Source organism: Fomitiporia mediterranea, assembly GCF_000271605.1.
Source record: "Fomitiporia mediterranea MF3/22 unplaced genomic scaffold FOMMEscaffold_1, whole genome shotgun sequence".
In the NCBI taxonomy this organism is placed as follows: Eukaryota; Fungi; Basidiomycota; class Agaricomycetes; order Hymenochaetales; family Hymenochaetaceae; genus Fomitiporia; species Fomitiporia mediterranea.
Genome location: NW_006760386.1, coordinates 8,775,379 through 8,789,764, shown reverse-complemented (window position 1 = coordinate 8,789,764; position 14,386 = coordinate 8,775,379).

The following is a 14,386-nucleotide window of genomic DNA, read 5'->3' as shown; positions in this document are numbered from 1 at the left end:
GTGAATCGTAGGGGTGAATCGCAAGTGAAGCGCGTTTTGACGCGATTCACCCCGAATCGCCGGAGTTCCGCGGTCCGCGATTCACTTTCACGCAAAGTGAATCGTGCAGGTGAATCGCGCGTAGAATCGCGAGGTCTGACCCCGCCTATATTTAGTGTCCACTGTTTGCATCCTTGTTCCTCGTTTATTTATTCTTAGTGTATTAGGTGGTATACTACTGTCACAGCAGACAAATTAGAATTTAATATATAATTGTAGCCCTGTCCGCACACACTAGTCCAACTTTTCGATGAATTCGTGCTCTGCATTTAGTGGTTCTCAATTCTTTGGGGAGGGCCTTTGGCGACGCGGCATGGGTTGTAGTGGTGCCAGGGGTCATTAAGCTAGAGATCTGCCGGCCGAAGGTAAAAATGTAATAATTACTGTATTCGTACAATCGCGTCCAAGAGCTCTTGAGTTCTTGCAGTCGATCGGAGTATGAAAATAAACGTTAGATTAGCTTTGTGAGAACCTAGTAACAAGAAGCCTGACATAAGCAAGACGCGATCCCGTGACTGCAGAGAGCATATACATACACAGCGTGAAAGTATATACAGATTTTCTCGAGTGATTGACAGATTTTGTGTCTGCCTGCCCCCTCCGAAGACATGCCTGCTTTGTGTGATAAGCATAGGATTCTAGGAACCAAGTTCTCCCTGCTTTCTGCTTTACTTTTGACTCTAAGATTGATGAGTATGTGGAGCTAAGTGTGGTGAACTTGCACTACTGTATTGGTCTTGTATTTTCACTGTTCTGGCTAAAAGAAGGGGGATTTGCACTGGTGGTTGTGGGTTATTGGGCTCTGTGTGCACACATATACACATAAACCAGAATTCAGCACTGTAAACTGGGTGCAATTAGTAAAATCAGTGTAAAAGTACATATGAAAGCTGTAGGACAGATTTGGGCAGTGAACAAGGGCCAGTGACACTATAGAGTGTAGAGCTTGTGGAAGAGTAGCACACAGGTGAAGGCATTCAAAGAGGACCCAGTAGAGGTGTGTATAGATTAGTGGCTAGGCAAATCAGGCTACCCAGAACTGGTGCCTGTAAGTTGATCTACACACACTACACACCTATCACAGCTTCCTTCTGAGCAAGGTCCCTTTGACAGACATTGTGATACATAGGATTCTGGGATTTTTATCATCCAGAAATCCATTATGTCTGATTCTTTCTAAGTTACAGAGTGTACTTATTTTCACACTAGGAGAACCTATTTACTTCCTTCATATATTATTTGCTAACTATCTTTCAATGAATCAATGACACCTATCTCTGTTGTGGTTTGTCTACCCCTGTCCCAGAAGTCATTGTAATCATGAATGAATTGCTACACTTTACTTAAAGGACCAGATGGCAAACTTCTTCTTTGGGTTCCTGACAGTACTTGTAGCACACTTTAGCAGCCTGGAAACACAGCTATTTTCAACTGTGGGTTTTCAAAAAAGTTCGATTTCAAGGGGGCTGCTCTAAGACACTACTAGCAATATTTTGTTTTAATCCAGACAGTAGACACTGTAAGGCCAGCCAGAATAGTCTTTGACTCTTTATAGTATTACCTTCTTACACTAGTTAATTATTGTATGTCTTTACAAATGTGGTTTTCTTCCATTACTTACTATCCTTTGTGTTAAGACAAGACTACACAAGAGTATGTCTCAGATGATATAAACTACATTACAAGCAATAACAAACAATGATGGAATACCTTCTATTATACATTCTACATTTAAGACATACCTACATAGTATATATAGACTAACTAATCAACAGACAATGAAGCAAGCTGTAAGAGAGCAAGCTAAGTCTACTATCCCCCCCTCTTTGTGTGATCCCTCTAAGCCTCTCACATAACCTCTCTTCCCTTTCTTAACAGGTTATGAGCCTTGAGCTCCCTGCCTACACTTTATCTACACTCTACTATATCTATACTCTATACAGTTCTATACATCACATGTATGTACACAGTATACTATAATACAGAACTTGACTCACCTGTCTGAGTATCCCAAACACAAATCAATACACTACAGACACATGATCTACTATACTACATACAACCCAGACATTATAATTCTTTCGTTTGTTGTTAGTATGTATTTACACAATTGTATTAATGTGTAAAGTAGTATCATTTGTTTAATAATTATAATTTTGCACTTGTCTTGTGCTGTAGTTAGTATTTATACATTATAACATTATTTCTTTGTGTGTAGTTAGTTTATACACTCTGTAGTGTTGTTTTTTGGTTTGTAGTTATTCATTATACTTTTGTATATCTGTACTTGTCTGTATATCTTAGATATGTGTATTATATTCAGTATCTGATAAGTAATTGCAATATCCAACATGTAACTGCTGAATCCAATATGTTACATATAATTGCTTGACCATAATATGTGTTAGTTATTATATTGTTCCATATTTGTTCTGTTAGTTCTATCTGTATTATTATCATTATTATTGTTATTATTGTTGTTATTATAGTGTCTGCAATTGTATTATTGTTTATAATACATGTTAAATGTTTTATTTATTTGATTTAATATACTGTTTAGCATATATACACTCGTTTTGAGCATTAATTGTGTTTACTTTATTAATCTTTTTAATGTTTGTCCATAGTATGATCAGTTAATTTATTATAACATGATCTCTATGATATTATAGAATATTTTAGCATTTAAGTGTTACAGTTAGTAAAACTCATTGTAGTTTCAACATTACCTGTATAGATTACATTACTACTAGGCTAATAATCATAATTACTAAGATGATGATCATATATCTTGAATATACTCAAAACAATGTATCAATACAACTTAATTACACAGAATGTGTTATCACAGCAGCTGATTATATAATAAATTTCGAAGTTGCAACAGTAACATCAACTGTACAGCATATATACCTTAACAAACAATTATTAAATTTACATTGTGACAATGTAGCTTGTAGGAGTAAAGTATTAAGCTGATAAGGCTATTACAATGAATAATACAAATATAATTATTACAAACACATTATTATAATAATTACAATCAAAAACAGTCATAATATAATATGATTAAATAAATTAATAAAATGTTTAAGCCATTATCTTAGACAGTATAATATAAAATAGGTAATAACAGATACAAGTGTACTTAATAGAACTCAGCACACTTATTAAAAGTACTACATAAATAATAATTATAACATTATTAAATGAATATTATACAGAAACAAACAAATTACCATATGTTTTCAACACAAAAACAAAATATTCATTCATAATTACAAACAATAATTAATAAAAGATAACAAGTGTGTACATAACTTGTAACATAATATGTACCTATCTACTATAACAAACAAAATACACATTATATAAGTTGACAAACATTAACAGTATCAAAAATATAATAGTAATAACATTTAAATTACTTATTATCAAACATAACAAATGTTACACACTACTTTATAATACTAATAATTAGAAATCGAACCACAAAAGCAATTACAATTATATATATAAATATTATATTATAACAACAATTAATAAACATTAAAGAAATATCCAATTCTTTGAAGAAATACCTTCTTGAATTGAAGGGGAGAAAATGGATAATATGTACAAACAATTATAATATGCATGAAAAATTAATAACTAAATATAAACAATAGAACAGAAAGTATAACACTATAGACACTACAAAAAATAGAATAACAAAATGTACAGACTAAGCACTGACTAAGTAATAGAAGTTATGGACAGACATAACAGATCATAAAGGTAAATCATTCAGTACAAAGCAAAACTATGTTGATTAGAACTAAATAACAGAAGTCAATACAATGTGCAATTGAACTTTAATGTTAAATAAATAATAATTCTACTACAAAACAAATGCTCATACTTGGCAAATAATATTAATATGATAATATAATTAACTCAACAGAGTTTAATACAAAAATAAATAATATACAGACAATTATCACATTATATAACAAAATAATTCATTAACCTAGACTATAGTTCATGGATAAAAGTGATGAATAATGAAAATAATACTTTGGAACATACATAAAATGATAAATAATATATCCATAGGATAATAAGAATATAATTGCAATATAATTCACAACTACAACTGAACAATACACAGATAATAACTATATAATCAAGTATGGAGTGTATACATATAATTAAATAAAACTATTAAATCAATTCTTGTACAAACAATTAATTTGCCCTCACTGTGTGATTAATACAAGCATGAACAGTATTATAACACTATGAATTACATTGGATAGATATTAAAAGGTATACCTATACAATGATTCAAATAAAATAAATAAAACCAATATATAAAACGTTTTACCTAGCAAACCAATTAACAAATAAAACGTTGAACAAATACTACAATTGTGTATAACACTAGATTAACTAAAGAATGCTAGGAAACAATTATAGTAAACATAATCTGATATATCAATTATATACAGATTGTGTTACAATACATTATTCTTTGTAAAAGAAAAAGTGAAGAACAATAGCCATAACATACACATATATATATACACAATACTACAATTACAACAATTCACAACAACATTGTTAATAATAAATAATATGAACACACAATAGAAATGATTTATGACAGATAACTATATTGGCTATTAAAGAAACAATGTGACAGATTGTATAGTTACTCAGGATGTATCAGAAACAATTAATAAACAAACATAATATTAATAAATTAATACATATGTATAAATGATAATGTAAAGCAAACAAACAAACAATACATTCATGATATAATACATATACAATACACTTAGACACATAGTAAGATGCCTGTGGCCAGACATAACATTTATACAATAAATATACATTAGTATAAAACCTTATTGATCTTAGAATGAAGCAATCTAGCAAAAACAAATATTATTATTAATATTATAATATACAATCAATGTAAAGCTTTAATCCAAAGACATAAATCAGCTATTACTAAATACTTAATACATATACAAACATAGATGAACACAGACAGTAATGATTAAAGAAGGATATTATTACAACATTAAATATACATTTTACTAGTATGATTCATTAGTTTCACAGTAAAGTAAAAGGAAATTACTAGAGTGTTACAGTTCTCTACTCTTGTACTTTCAGTTCTAAGGGTTCTACACTCTTCTATACCAGAACTCAGGACTTCTGTCTCTCAGGAGTACTGTCTATAAACTATATGTGTACTGACTCTTACTACTACCCTTCCTTACTTTATCATTCCATTCCTTTGACCACCCCTTCATTCTTTGTTCATTCTATAGTCTCTTACCCTTTGTCCATCCCTTTATTCTTTGTACCTTTATCTTTGACCTTCCTTTCTTTCATTCTTTGTAGCTTATTATTCTTAGTGACTCATACTCTCTGAGTACTCTTGTATAGTTTAGTATATATAGGTGTACAAGATCAGACTAGTCCTGTAGTCTTGATCTTGTCTACTCTAGGTAGTCCTGTACTCTTAGGCTCACTCTATATACTCTACTCTTGTCTCACTCTCTCTCTCTGCCTGTTCTACAAGTTCTGACTACATTCTAGTACTTGTGTTCTGTATTTCTGTTGTGTAGGATAGTTGTAGCCTGGGTCCCCTTACTGAGCCTTCAGGTCCTCTCTACACTGTTGCTGACATTAGATCAAGACTACCTATTACTACCCTACAACTCTCCTATGTTTCAAGCATTAGTACTTACTATTGTGTCAATCTCTTTTTGTTAACATTAGCAATTAGCATACTCATAATGTCTTGGATAGCATGCATATATGCTGTCATAAGTATGTCATTACAACAGAACATACTGAATTGAGACACACATCCGAAACATAGATATCATTAGTATAAATAGTACTCTAATTAACGGACGATGAAGCTTAACAAACAATGAGCAGAGTCCACTACACCCCTTGTTGTGTGATTCCCCTCTAAGATGCCTCAGGATTTAGGCAGGCTAACAGGTTATGAGCCTTGTGCTCCCTGCTTATATCTACATTGCTACTACACTTTTACCAAATCCCCTACAAACGGAACGTCCTAAAATCATTGTCTCAGTGACTATGATTTGCCCCTAGTGGTAATTATTACCTCAAACGCTTCAGTGTACTATTCACTATAGTACTATTGATATGATACATTTAATCATATTACACTCGATAAGTACTATCGATCTATTCTATTAAATGCTGAATCTACTTGATTCTATGTGTACGATCTATTCTATTCATTCACAAACCTTTAGTGCCCTCATACAAGCATACCAAATGCAAATTGTCTTGTCTTGAAGACTACGATCCCCCCATAAAATGATGTATGCAGTGATATTTGTAAACAGAACATACTGTCTACAAGGACTTAGATGCACCTGTCTGAGCATCCCAAATGTGTATTAATTTATTCAATTGTGATTCGGACGGACAGACTAGTTGCTTTAACTACAGCTACAGAGATACGTTATAATAATAACATCTCACATTACAGACGAACGTTTGACTAATATAATATAAACGATTAAATATTATAAATGAAAGAATAATGCTAGCAAAGTATAATAATAAGAAAACAAGAGTATAAATGCTATTAAAGCATGATAACTCACATATTAAAACAATTTCTACTATTACGAACGGACGGTTATGATGAATAACATATATATTTATTAATACATATATATCACATAGATATGCAGACGTACAAAATGATAATAATAATGCATTTGAACATATAAAACTATTATTTATCAAATAGTATAATGCTACATGCAAATGCAATCAAACGAACGATAGTTACAAATACATTGTAACAATATAATGTATCAATATGACATACATGATAACAAAGTATTAAGTCAATACAATTAATACAAACAGTTTAAACAATATAAACATATTTTGGACACATTGAAAAACTATCATTAACATACAAAATGTTATAAACAATTAAACATTACTTAAAAACTTGACAAAATACAATAATACGGACACAAAACAAAATAACTAATGTCTTGAAAACATTAGAGCCTAACATTGGATAGTCTGAAGGGCCAAGTGACGGAAAGAACACTGCTGCCAAGTACACAAAAGACAAACAAACGTTGGAACAAAATCCAAAAGAAACAAACATAATTTCAGAAGTCGATTAGATGCTTCACTAATGATTAAACACAATGTGTGACAGATTTAATCAATCACTGCAAACAGTAGACAGATATTTATTCACAAAGAATATATCTATGATTAATAAATAACAAATATCATTAACTATTCAAAGTTCAAACAATATCATAACAGTGTATTCTTCATTAACAGCCTTGCTTGAAGCTTACACCCATCACAAAAGAATAAAGATTAATAAATGAAACAGAAACAAAATGCAATAGCTTGAATACTTTTGTCATCAAACAGAAGACAAATGATACTGAGCAAAAAAAAAAATAATGTATCTCAATGTATGCAAATATAACAGACAAAATACACGAACTTAACATTACTAAACAATACAATGGATTATATTTATCCAAATAACAAACTATTTGGATGTACACATAACAATCAAACGAAATACACAAGCATACATGCAATCTATTTGAGTATAAACTTGAATAACATTCAGTATAATGCCAAAAAGAATTAATAACTAAATCGGACAAAGATAATGAATAACATTGAAATTATTTAACAAAACACATTCATACATTCACATACAATGCTTAAACAAATAATAAAATGATGAAAACATACAAACAAATCAATTATACACGAAAGCCAATTGCTCAAAGCAAACCTTCTCAAATTGAAGGGGAGTAATAACAGCATATATTTACAAAACATAAAACATAACGAACAAACGATTGAAACATAGCAAACAATTAAATGATGTGGAAATATTGACTATGTCACTATTTAATGTTGCACATCCCACAAAACACAATTATAAAGTTATTACAACAAATTCAAAGCAAATCTGTTGAATCTAACAAGTGAATCTGACAAATCCAACAATAATATACTTATGCAAGAGACATTTTCTCTAAAATCTTTGATGGTCACACTATACAGAGCACCATTGAATGTATTACAAACAAATATACTACAGATTATATACTTAAACACAGAGAAGTACACTATATGTAACAATGTTGAGCAGAAAAGCATCTCCAGTGTATAACAAACTATACAGAATTATTGAACAGAACTATGTCTTCCACAACAGAACGTATGTTACATCAAAAATAACAATCACACATCATGTGAAACTTCCAACACTTATTCCCTAACATGTAGGACATAATAGCAAACAAATAACTAAGTAAACAAAATAATATTCAGACATATAACTGGGAAATAATCCAGGCAAGCCAAGAAATGGCACATATTCCTAAAGCAATCTACACTAGATGTGTGAAGCACTCACTAAAATTAAAAGAAGTAACAGATGTAACAGTAATCAAAACGTTAATCCTTTTGAATAAAACAAGATAATGTTGATCATAATGAACAAAAATGAGTGATACACTCAAAATAAACGAAATAAATTCATATTTCATAACAAATGCACACATATATTCAGCAAATAAAGTGAATATAATAATTAAAACAATATCAAATAGAATTTGATACAAAATAAACAATAAATGAACGAATATTATGATATACAATGAAAAATAGAACTGCAAAACACACTATTTCATCTATCTACAAAATAAAAACAACAAACACATACTATAATTGTGCAAAGCATTACACCAATTAAACAAAGTAATAGCTATACTATTAGGATTACAATTGCAAGAATCCACAATTAGTGTTACTATTGAAATGAACAATACAGACACACATATGATGAGAACCTATATGATTTACCTAATAACAATGCATCATACTGCAAAGGTTGTTCTGGATGTGTTAAAATACATACAAGCAGACAATACATTCATAATATATGATATAATGCACCAAGTCACATAGCAGAATGTGCAGCCAGATATAAAAAGAAAACAAATAAAAATACCTCTTTAACCTTAGTATGAAGCAATCTAGCAATTATAGACTAGGAATCTATATTATGAAATTCAGGCAATGTAATGCTTCAATCTGACAGTGTAAAATCAGTTTATTACTGAGTGTGTATAACATATACAGTGATATACAGACATGGACAGTAATGATGAATGAAGGACATCATATGTATTACATATAAACTTCATTAGCATGAATTAATTCACCAAAAGTACAAACAAATACTTCATTAGTACAAACTACTTTGCCAAAAGTTAAAATAAAACAGAATTCCATAATATCAAAGTGATACTATACTAGTAACAAACAATACAGTCAATGTGATCAAATAAACATATCATCCAATTGAATAGTAAACAATACTATTGGATAGATAAATGTTGCAATCGAATAAAGATCAATTAACTATTGAATAACATAGCCAAACAAAAACAATAGATCTCTTAATATTAAAGAAAGAAAGAAACGAACCATTGTGATAACCATTGTTATACACACATATATGCAAATACAAAACAGCTGAAGAGATTCTGCAGGTCTCTGAAGTATTAATAGACAATTTGCAATGTATTCATTGATACATAAAACGATTTATTACAGAAACACTATTGTTATTAAACAATACAATACAGACAAACTTTGAAACAACTTTGAATATATTTAATAACATTGAATAAACTTATTAAATAACGTCAGACAAATGTAACACACAGTGGACTTACAGACAAAACATCTACATGATGTAATTATCATTATAAACATTACATCTATACATAACATGTATGCAAACAAAAGAATAGATGAACAAACAGACAAATAAAGCAAACAATAATGATAATATACAATTGACAGTACATACTGCAAATCAAACGTCTTATAGAATATCTATTAAGAGTTTGAAGGGGAGTGTTAACATTAGTGATCAGCATACTCATAATGTCTCAGATAGCATACATATATGCTGTCATAAGTATGTCATTGCAACAGAACATACTGAATTGAGACATGCATCTGAAACATAGATATTATTAGTATAAATAGTACTCTAATTAACAGACAATGAAGCTTAACAAACAACAAGCAGAGTCCACTACACCCCTTGTTGTGTGATTCCCCTCTACAATGCCTCAGGATTTAGGCAGGCTAACACTTTTCTTTGTCCTAACCCTTTTACATTTTTAAATTTTAAACTTTCTAAACCCTTTTAAACTTTTACTACCCTTCTTCTATTCATTACCCCTTTTAGTTTAGTGCTGATTCCTTTGTAGTGTAAACATAGACCCTTCTACACTAACTGTCACCCCTACTGTCCTACTAGATTAGTAGTTATGAGTAGACCTAGCTTAATATGTGTAAATCTTTATTCAAGAGGCCTTTACTAACTACATACTCTCAGCCCTCTCAGAACCTGTTCTAATTGTTCCAGAAGTTGTAACCTGTTTTAGAAAGAAAGTACATATAGCCTACCCTTCAGACTTTAATAAGTAGTACTTTAAGGACTTCTAGTACTAAGTTAAACTATATGTGGTTACTACTTTGACTAATCTATCCTCAGATCTTAATTGTATCCTATTTGTCCTCTCCTTCATAAAGGAAGGCAACACAGCCACCTAGGCCCAGAACTGGATTGAAGGTTATCAGATTAGAAGCCTAATCTGACTTTAGAACAATAAGTCATATTTAGAATTCATGAGACAACTCTATACTTTCTTCATCAATCTGAATAAGAAGTGTAATGTGTAGAACAAGCTTGTGTCTCTGTGACAGGGTAAACATTCTACTAATACTTTCTTTCAGGAGTTCAATATCCTAGTCTAGAAGGTAGGATTTGTACTCAGGTTTAATAATGTCCTTATTAGAATACTTGAAAAAGCTCTTTACTCAGAACTGGTTAATAAGATTCTTAGAATAATACTAGAACTGATCACTTATACTGAGTAGAAGACATACACCATTTTCTTCAACCAAGCTATAGCTTGAATGTGTCAAGTCTGTACAGAACACTTACACATGTGTCTGACTCTGACAGTTCTGAGCCCTTAGATTGATCTGCTCATAATTCACAATCAATCTGTTCTGATAAACATTAGAGAAGCCTGAAAGTAAGGAGCATACTTTACTTACAGAAAGTCAGGGCACCAAATTAAGGACTGTCTACAGAAGTAATAGTATATCTGTCAGGTCATTAGAGTAATAACAAGTAACAAGCAGGATTTATAGTAAGAAGCCTTTTCTACAAATTCAGAAGTTACCTCAGAACTCCTAAACCCTAACTATGTACTCTAGGATTTTGTAGAGGCCTAACAGTGTATACAGTACTAAAGAGCTATAACTTGGATTTTTTAATAGCTACTTTTGATTCAATAGACACTGTAGGATTAGAAGTAAATAAAGTAAGAAAAGTAGAAAAAGTAGAAAAAGTAAATCAACAAAATTATTTATTAGAAAGAAAAAAGTCAAAAACAAAAGTAAATAGTTCTCTTATTTCTTCTGATTCTTTTAATTCTTCTCTTCACACTTTATCTGAGTCTAAATCTGTACAATCTAACCTGTTACTTCTGTGTTCTAAGATCTTAGAATGTTCAGAACACTACCTAACCCTGTTTACTACTTAGTAGTTTGTTTATAGTATCAAGCAGGGATAGTCTTAGCTGAGTTTATAGCTGAGAACATAAGTCTGTCCTTGTTAAAAGAGAGAGGTTAATAAGGAAATGTTAGTATATATACTTACTCTCTCAGACAATAAGACTGTACAAGCTGTACATTCTCTTCAGAACAAGTAACAGTTTATTAGAGAACATTCTAGACACTAGCTCTAGGTCTTTATCCTTTTAGCTCCCTTCTCAGAATCCTCCCAGATCCAAATAATGACTCTAGTAAACAGTAAATGTATTAGTTTGTACATTAATAAGGCCTTTGTGTAGGAACACCACCTTCCTACTTAACATGTTCTACTTCTAATCCTAGTATATAATGTAGACAGAACCCTGAACCAGAATGGTCAGATCACCAAGTTTGTCCAACTACAGATAACTATTCAGGATTATAAGGAAAGTATTAAGTTTAGAGTTACTAACTTTAGAAAGACAGACATCTTTATTAGATTTGAATGGCTTAAGGCTTACAACCCTACTATTAATTAGTTAGAGTAGACACTTGTGTTTAATCAGTGTTCTAAGTCTTATAACTACCTTACACTACTGTTCTAAGTAGATATAGATGCTTCTAATGTTACTAACAGTTCTAATAAAGGTGACTAGTTGTTCTTCTTTAACTAGGATAAATATGTGGACACATATTCTAGTCAAGACAGAATAGAGTTAATCTAAAGGATGTCTGAGACAAAACTAGTCTAAAACCCTCTCAGAATGACTCTACTTTAGAACACACATAGACTTAGCCTACCAGATTTTGTCTAAGAGTTCTCTAAAGTCTTTAGTAAAGAGGAATTTAACCAGCTTCCTAAACACTATCTTTAGAACTATACAATTGAGTTGACTAAGGGTTTCCAACCTAAGGATTACAAGGTCTACCTACTCAACAGAGACAAGTAGGAGGTGCTTGATGAGTTCCTTTAGGAAAATCTTTAGAACAGTTAGATCCAACCCTTAAAGTCTTTTATAGCCTCCCCTTTCTTTTTTGTCAAAAAGAAAGATAGGAAGCTCTACCTAGTTCAGAATTATTATTGTCTTAATAAGAGTACTGTTAAAAACAAGTACCTACTCCTCCTGATTCAGGAGCTCATTAATAAGACACATACATTCAGGGTTTTTACTAAGTTAGACATTTAGTAGGAGTACAATAATATTTGGATCTAAGACAGAGATAAGTAGAAGACTGTGTTCTAAACTAATTATAGATTGTACAAACTGACTATAATGTTCTTCAGACTAACTAACTTGTTTGTAATATTCTAGTCATTCATAAATCACATCCTTACAGATCTGATTAACTTGAAACATGTTAGTGTGTATCTGGACAACATTCTAATCTTTACCTAGACAGTCAAGCACTATTACTGACTGATCTAAGCAGTTCTATAATAGCTCTAAGATAATAAACTGTTTCTCTAAGAAGTAAAGTACTCTTTTACACAGGAGTTAGTAGATTATCTAAGCTTTATAATTGGTGGAGGAGAGGTCTGTATGAATCTAGCAAAAGTAACTACAGTTTAGAACTGGCTACAACCTTAGAACCTGAAACAGGTCTAAGTGTTCCTTAGGTTTGTAAACTACTACTAATACTTTATTTAAGACTTTAGTACTATTGTCTGACCCCTTTACAATCTTACTAACAAAGATGTTCCTTAGTAATAGGATGATCAGTAGTAGTCTGTGTTTGAGTCCCTCAAGTAGACTATTACTAGTAAGCCTGTATTAGTAGTTCTGCTAGTTACAGACAAGTTCTGAGTCAAAGCTAACTCTTCCAACTTTACAAATAAAGTAGTACTGTCCTAGTTTATTGATAGAAAGTAGTGTCTGATAGTATTCTAATCAGAATCCCTCTCTGTAACAGAACAGAACTACCTTATCTATAATAACAAACTCCTTATAATTGTCTGTTCTCTAGAGGAGTAGTGTTAATATCTCCTTAGTACTGTACAGAAGTTTGAGATTTAGAGTAATCACCTTAATCTCTAGTACTTCTAAGTGTCTCAGAAGCTCAACTACTACTAAGCCTACTAGATGTTAGAACTGTAGGATTACAACTTTGTACTAGCCTACAAACTCAGAATACAAATGATAAAAGCTGATTTACTCTTGAAACAAGTAAGTTATAAAAGGGGGGAGAATAATAATAAAAATCTTGTTCTCTTAGACAATTCCCATTTTGTGTTTAAGACAATCTGAGAGATCTGACTCAAATCTAAGAATGTTAACTTTATTACTTGTATACAGTAAGCTCTAAGGTACAAATAGAACTAGGTTATAGTAAAGTAGTTAGAGAAGTAGGCTAAAGATTAGGAAGAGGATAAGGATGGACAGGTTTACTAAGAAGGCTGACTATACATTCTGAAGGATTAGAAGCTGTAGAAGGACATTGTTTAAGCTTATTATAACAATCCAACTGTAGAACATTTAGACTAACACAAAACACAGGAACTCATTACTCAGAACTACTAGTAGTTAGGAATACTAAGGGAAATCCTAAAGTACATAACAAGTTACAATACATACTAATAGACTAAGGCCTACTAGACAAGGGTTTAGACTCCCTTACATCTGTATTAGATTCTGGATCACTCTTAGGAAGAAGTCTTAGTAGACCTGATTAGTAAGCT